General features: G+C 44.3%; 1 pseudogene; it reads right to left on the bottom strand.

The window, feature by feature from the left end:
- Positions 1 to 5,060: 5,060 nt before the first annotated feature.
- Positions 5,061 to 5,178, bottom strand: LOC124790193 (annotated as a pseudogene).
- Between the last annotated feature and the right edge of the window lie 2,778 nt (positions 5,179 to 7,956).

Genomic DNA, 7,956 nt, shown 5'->3' with positions numbered 1-7,956 from the left:
GAAGAGCCCTTGTGAAACGCTTCCAATCTGCCCTGGCACTACCCGTGCTGGTAATTAGTCAAACGACGTAACATGCCGTCACAGATTCTTCAGAAACGCATCAACTAATGTGTGGCATACGATGCAGCAGCTAACTTTTTTAAGGACAATTCAGGAAGGTAAACCGAAAATCCATTTTCGAACTTTGGTTTCACGAATCAACTCAAGTCGACAGCTGACCTGGTGAAGACGGTTTTTTGGAAATAGCTTAGTTATTTTGAACAATTACAAGTGTCCGACGGCCAGATCTTTAGAAAGCTTCGGTGCCACATATCATTTTATTAATTGAAAATGAATTAAAACTTCTGTGTAGGTAAATGAGTATCTAATTTTATACTGAACTCAGGCCGAATTGTATGTAGCAGTGTGATGAGAAAAGGCACTTGCAAGAAAAGGAAGCTGTTTGGAAGAATATTTTACTCATTGGCAAATCACATCTAGTCATGTGGTGCAGTCGTTTAGAGGCGTAATGGGCGACGCTATGCTGATGGAAGGGACCCACAAACGGAGTGATTGTGTGGCACTGATGGCCGGGAGGCAAGTGTTATTTCAGGTGACACCACACTGGGCGACTTGCGTGTCGCTGACGAAGAAATGATGATGAGGACAACACAACACCCACTCCGCTACGGTCGCAGGTTCGAATCCTGCCTCGGGCATGGATGTGTGTGATGTCCTTAGGTTAAAAATGGTTGAAATGGTTCTGAGCATTATGGGACTTAACATCTGAGGTCATCAGTCCCCTAGAACTTAGAAGTACTTAAACCTAACTAAATTAGGCACAGTTAGGTTTAAGTAGTTCTAAGTTCTAGGGTACTGATGACCTGGAAGTTAAGTCCCATAGTACTCAGAGCCATTTGAACCATTTTTAACCTAAGGACATCACACACATCCATGCACGAGGCAGGATTCGAACCCGCGACCGTAGCGGTCGCGCGGTTCCAGACTGAAGCGCCTAGAACTACTTAAACCTAACAGCAAAAAGTTGACCACGGTGAAGTAATTTGGTGCAATCTGTAGTAATGTAATGTATTGCCAATACATAGAAAGAAGGATCCTTTATTGTATGATTATATGATAGCGGAACAAACACTGGTAGCAGTTACTTCTGTAAAATATCTGGGAGTATGCGTGCGGAGCGATTTGAAGTGGAATGATCATATAAAATTAATTGTTGGTAAGGCGGGTACCAGGTTGAGATTCATTGGAAGAGTGCTTAGAAGATGTAGTCCATCAACAAAGGAGGTGGCTTACAAAACACTCGTTCGACCTGTACTTGAGTATTGCTCATCAGTGTGGGATCCGTACCAGGTGGGGTTGACGGAGGAGATAGAGAAGATCCAAAGAAGAGCGGCGCGTTTCGTCACAGGGTTATTTGGTAAGCGTGATAGTGTTAGAGAGATGTTTGGCAATCTCAAGTGGCAGACTCTGCAAGAGAGGCGCTCTGCATCGCGGCGTAGCTTGCTGTCAAGGTTTCGAGAGGGTGCGTTTCTGGATGAGGTATCGAATATATTGCTTGCCCCTACTTATACCTCACAAAGAGATCACGAATGTAAAATTAGAGAGATCCGAGCGCGCACGGAGGCTTTCCGGCAGTCGTTCTTCCCGCGAACCATACACGACTGGAACAGGAAAGGGAGGTAATGACAGTGGCACGTAAAGTGCCCTCCGCCACACACCGTTGGGTGGTTTGCGGAGTATAAATGTAGATGTAGATGTGGATGTAGAATGTTGTGTTGACAGTCAGTGCCGTAAAACAAAGCGCAAATAAAAAGCTATCACTCAAAAGGAATGATACTGCAAGTTTCCTATTTCATTTCATTGTTTACCTATGAGCCAATGTCAAGAGAAGATTGACGCACTGAAGCGAAGCTCACCCATCATCTTACAGATAACACGGATCAATTACACACATGAGTAGCGGAATACTTATTCAAAATGTTAGGTTGGTGTATACGTTCGTACCGTTTTTCCATAAGATTAATAAACAGAAACCAACAGAAAACTTCCTGGCAAATTAAAACTGTATGTCGGACCGAGATTCGAACTCAGAACCTTTGCCTTTCGCGGGCAAGTGCTCTACCGACTGAACTACCCAAGCACGACTCACGACCGGTCCTCACAGCTTCAATTCCGCCCGTACCTCGTCTCCTACCTTCCAAACTTCACACAGGCTGACCTGTGAACCTTGCATAACTAGCACTCCTGAAAGAAAGGATATTGCGGAGACATAGCTTAGCCACAGCCTGGGGGATGTTTCCAGAATGAAAAACCAACGGCCTTGCCGCAGTGGTAAGATCGGTTCCCGTCGGATCACCGAAGTTAAGCGCTGTCGGGCTGGGCTAGCACTTGGATGGGTAACCATCCGGTCAGCCCAGTGCTATTGGCACTCGGGGTGCACTCAGCCCTTGTGAGGCAAACTGAGGAGCTACTTGATTGAGAAGTAGCGGCTCCGGTCTCGGAAACTGACATATAGCTGGGAGAGCGGTGTGCTGACCACATGCCCCTCCATATCCGCATCCAGTGACGCTTTTGGGCTGAAGATGACACGGCGACCGGTCGGTACCGTTGGGCCTTCATGACCTGTTCTGGAGTAGTTCTGAGTTTAGTTTTGTAATAAAGAGAAGAGATACACATAACAGATGATTTACTCATCAATAATGTATTCTCCTTCACTATTTACAACAGACTGCCAACGCTGGTGCAACTTTTCGATTCCGCGACTGTACAAATCACGTGATTTTGAGACGAGGAACACGTCGAGCCATGCTCGGAGCACACGTTCATCCGCAAAGGAAGTTCCTTGAGGATTGTTCGACAGAGAGTGGAAAAGCTGAAAATCTGCGAGTGCAAGATCAGGTCAGTAAGGTGGATGCGGAATGGCGCGTCATGTGTGTAGTGCTTTTTGTCAGTCTAGCAGAATGCAGCCGGGCGGTATCACGGAGTAGCATCACTTCACGCAGTCTTCCTGGTCGTTGTTCTTCGATTGCGTCCACAAGTCTCATTTGTTGACAATAAACGTCAGCAGTGATGGTTGCACCTCGGGGAAGCATCTGCCAGATCCTTAACATTATCTTTTGTGAATGCGCGCTGGTCTTTGTACGGGAAATTGCTGCTTTCTTTGAGTTCAACCATTCCTTTCTTTTCCTTATGTTAGCATTAAGAAACTGCTTCTAGTCACCAATAACATCACAGGATGGGAATGGCCGGTGTTTTTCATGAGCTTATTTATTTATTTATCGTATCCAAGACATCACCATTTTACAAAAAAAAATTATATTACAATGCAAGAGAAGCAGTTATAATACAATAGTACATGGTTATAAGGTAAATTAACTACAATAATATAGAAAAGTATGTAACATATAATGATAAGCGATAAGGATGCGAAACGGAGCGATTTTCATATCCCACGTGAAGCCCAATACACTGCAGCTTGAATAGCCTTGTCATTTGCTTCAAATAGGTCTTGAGTCGAACACGGGTTGTTTAGTTTCCTGCAGACCAGTAGGAGTTGTGGGTCTTGCTGTTCTCCACACTCGCAGGGCTCGTCTGCACTGATGTAGCCCCATTTTTCCAAGTTTGCTCTGCATCTTGATACGCCTGTTCGTAGTCTATTCAGGGCTTTCCAGGTCGTATATGGGAGTTCAGAGCCAGCTGTGGGTTCTTCCCTGGGGCTATTCCCTGGTCTTCCTGGGTCCACATTGTACCACAGCTCTTCTCGTCGTGCTCTAGGCGATAAAAGAGTTGCTTCAGTTGTTCGTAGGAAACACTTCCTTGATTTAAGTCGGCGAGGTTGAAGATTGTATCCGAACATTGGATGCCTGGGATCTGTCTCCTGTTTATGTTTCTCGATTTCTGCGGCAGTCCTTCTTCTGATGTCTGGCGGGGCTATGCCCATGAGGTGGTACAGCTGCTTTGTGGGAGTTGGGCGGAGGCATCCTGTACGATGCGTCCAGTCTCATTCAATGCTATATTTACTTGTTCAGCGTGGGTGGAATTTTGCCAAACGGGTGCCGAGTACTCCGCAGTGGAGAAACATAAAGCTAAAGCTGACGTGCGGAGAACTGTAGGTTGCGCTCCCCATCTGCTATTTGTTAGCTTGCGGATGATGTTGTTCCTGGCACTCACTTTCATCTTTGTGGCCAAACAGTGTTCCTTGTAGGTGAGAGCACGGTCAAGTTTAATCCCAAGATATTTTGGTGTGTCGCAGTGAGATAGATGTTGTCCCTTCCAGCTTATGTTGAGTTTCCTCCTTGCTTTCTTATTACGTAGGTGAAAAGCACAGACCTGGGTTTCTGCTGGGTTTGGCTTGAGGTGGTTATTATCATAATAGTCACCCAGCTTTTCAATCGCTAAAGTTAATTTACTTTCTACCTCTTCAAAGGTTTTTCCCTGGGTGGCAACGACTGTATCGTCTGCATAGATGAAGGAGCGAGCGTCCATGCTGATCGGTTGGTCATTGGTATAAATATTATACAGCAATGGGGCGAGGACGCTACCTTGAGGTAGGCCGTTTTTCTGGGTCCGCCATCGGCTCTTCTTCGACTGCAGCGTGACAAAATACCGTCTATTCTGCAACAGGCACTGGATGAATTGCGCCAGTCGGTAGTCTTTTGTGGTGTTATATATTTTTGATATTAACTTACTGTGGTTTATGGTGTCGTAAGCTGCTGTAAGGTCGATAAAGGTTGCACCTGTAATTTGTTTCCGCTCGTATCATTTTCATGAGCTGAGTGATGACGACAAAGCAAAGATGCACTTATGGCCACCGGCTGATTTTTGTGATTTTGGCATAGAGCATGCAGTACCTATACCACCACTCCGTCTTCAGGCCACAAGTGGCCCATCGGGACCATCCGACCGCCGTGTCATCCTCAGTTGGAGGATGCGGATAGGAGAGGCGTGGGGTCAGCACACCGCTCTCCCGGCCGTTATGATGGTATGCTTGACCAGAGCCGCTACTACTCGGTCGAGTAGCTCCTCAGTTGGCATCACGAGGCTGAGTGCACCCCGAAAAATGGCAACAGCTCGTGGCGGTCCGGATGGTCACCCATCCAAGTGCCGGACACGCCCGACAGCGCTTAACTTCCGTGATCTGACGGGAACCGGTGTATCCACTGCGGCAAGGCCGTTGCCGCAGTACCTATACACACGATTTTTTAATCTTTCCCATTCCATGCAAATGTCGCACTATGGTGGAATTATGACACAGCATCAAACTTACCATTTTTCTAGTGCACTGATATGAATGTTTGTGGATTAGTGCGTTCCCATTACACCTCGAAGTTCTTACTGAACGTGAGGAGTCACTAATATAAAAACGATCGTCATTAAAACGAGAAAACCATTTTCTTGCCGTATTCGTACCCTAATACATGACACAAATGTTTCTGGCCTCCTCTACTGCAGTCACCCCTCTACTAAATGTTTTTTAAATGTTTTCAGTCTTTGATCACAATATCAATTCTTTTGACGATGACCGGTTTCAGTCAGTAATGACCATCCTCAAATGTTTTCTACACCATGTCCTAAAGTGGTAAGGGCGTAATGGCATCGTCAAAACATATACATAAACCCCGTACAGCATTTATGTCGCAGTTGGTTACTCCTCTACTAAATTAAAACAGAAGAATATGTTGGAAATGTTGCGACTTCTCCACTTGGCACTCCATCTTCTAGCGACCACAGCTGCACTCACTAATGACAAAATGACAATAGATAAAGTCAAATAGCAACAGTCAGCTACAAGCCAAAACTGGCAATCGATAAATAAATCCATAGTAAGGGGAATACCATCGTTAAAAATAAACACGCCAGTAATTTATGCACCAGCCCAACAGAAGCTACATCAGAACACTTTTTCAAGATAAAGACTCGGCAGTTTGAGTGATTAACATTAAAGTTTGCATATCACAGATTCTCTCACTAAGATTTTACTGTAGTCAGTTTACATCATACGAACAGATATAAATTCCATTGCTGAAAAATATATTTAAAAGTTAACACTCAGAATCCCAAAAACAGTAGTATTCAGTAGCAGAGGAGTTATACAGGTCACATCGTTTACGGGGGTTTTATACAAAAAGTACAGGAGAATTGTCATCCTCAACCCAACTGTGACTTGAATACGGCAGAGCACTTTACTAGGCGTGCTGGAGGTTGTATGCTGCTGTCTTATTCCGACCTCTGAACTGAACTATCTACCCAGCTAAAGGGAGACCCCACAGTTTAACGTAGACACCGAACCACGATGCTGCTTGACGTTTTTCGCGTTAATAAATAACTGACAGACATAAGTGAACCACCAAGTAACAGAAAAACATCTTAACGCAGAACAGGAAACAAACCTCAGATCTTTCAACCTGTAATCCGGCATTTACCCAATATTCGTGGGACGTCACGAGTACAGTAAAGTGAAACAAGGTGATAGTTGCTCAATAAAATGTCTAGCGCAAAGTACTTGTGTGTCAAGATGGACATGAAGACAAACTGGAATGGTGGCTCGTGTATTATAATAATAAAAAAAAAGTTCATTAGTTTTACTCTTCACTGCATCTTTTAATGTGTTAACATGGATTAGAAGACTGTCATATTTCCTACTTTATTTGTAGTTTTTATAACCAAACCTTTTTCAAACTGATACTGAACCACTCATTCTTTGAGTATGATATACTTCCATTTCATAAACTGTTTCAAACACAAAACCTTAAAGACCATTTACGACGTCCAAGAGATAGAATATCGGTTGGTACGTACAAGGTCGAAGATTAGTCTATGGCCAACGTGTCCGACGTGTCCGAGACACAAGAACAATAACGATCAAAATAAAGAGAGGAAAAAAAGTGGGTAGTGTCTTTGATTAATAGCGAAAAGTCCTCGATCCTGCGTTAGAGCTTGGCCCCTGCCTAAATTTTGAAAAATGTAATCAGTAATAGTGGCCGAAGACTTCCGACGCTAAGAAGTCACCTTCATTCTGCCAACGGCCTTCTGAAGGATGCGGAGAAGCGGGCAGAATATCAGGGCCCTCTCTTGCTCTTGGGGTGGGAAACTGTTCTAAAAGGTGGAAGAACCAGCAATGATCAGCTACAAGAGGATGCAGAAGGCAATGGAAAACACTGCATTAAAGACACGTAACGTGTATCCACAGGACACGTGACCTGTAATCGAAAAAGCATCATGATGATCTCTCGATTGGAAAAAAATTCCGAACTAGTTCCCCATTCGTATCTCCGGGAGCGGACTGCCAAGGAGGAAGGTGACCGTGAGAAAAAAATCGAATAACCAACGAAAGAATAACGTTTTACGTGTCGGAGCGTGAAATGTCAGAAGCTTGAACGTGGCAGGTAAGCTAGATAATTTAAAAAGGGAACAGCAAAGGCTCAATGTCAGTGTAGTGAAATAGAAAGAAGACAAGGATTTGTGGTCAAATGAGTATAGTGTAACATCAACAGTAGTAGAAGATGATATAATGGGAGTAGAATTCCTTATGAATAGTAAAATAGGGCAGAGAGTGTATAACTGAGAACAGTTTAGAATCGACATCAAACCAACACCAACAACAATAGTTCAGGTACACATGTCAGCGCAGCAAGCAGAAGATGGAGACACAGAGAAACTATTCGACGGGTAATCTACATTGAGTCTTTGCTTTTCTCTTTTCAAATTATCTAGCTTACCTGCCACGTTCAAGCTTCTGACATTCCACGCTCCGACACGTAAAACGTATAAAAGGAGATGAAAACCTAATAGCGACGGGAAACTGTAATGTTGTTGTACGGGAAGGAGCAGAAAAAAGTGAATATGGACTTCGTAGTAAGAATGAGACAGGAGAAAGACTAATTGAATTCTGCAATATCCGCGCGGGATTAGCCGAGCGGTCTTAGGCGCTGCAGTCATGGACTGTGCGGCTGGTCC

This window comes from Schistocerca piceifrons, chromosome 3 (assembly GCF_021461385.2).
Source record: "Schistocerca piceifrons isolate TAMUIC-IGC-003096 chromosome 3, iqSchPice1.1, whole genome shotgun sequence".
NCBI classification, from domain to species: domain Eukaryota; kingdom Metazoa; phylum Arthropoda; class Insecta; order Orthoptera; family Acrididae; genus Schistocerca; species Schistocerca piceifrons.
Note: the sequence above shows the minus strand (reverse complement) of the source record. Positions and strands in the feature narration are given on the sequence as shown.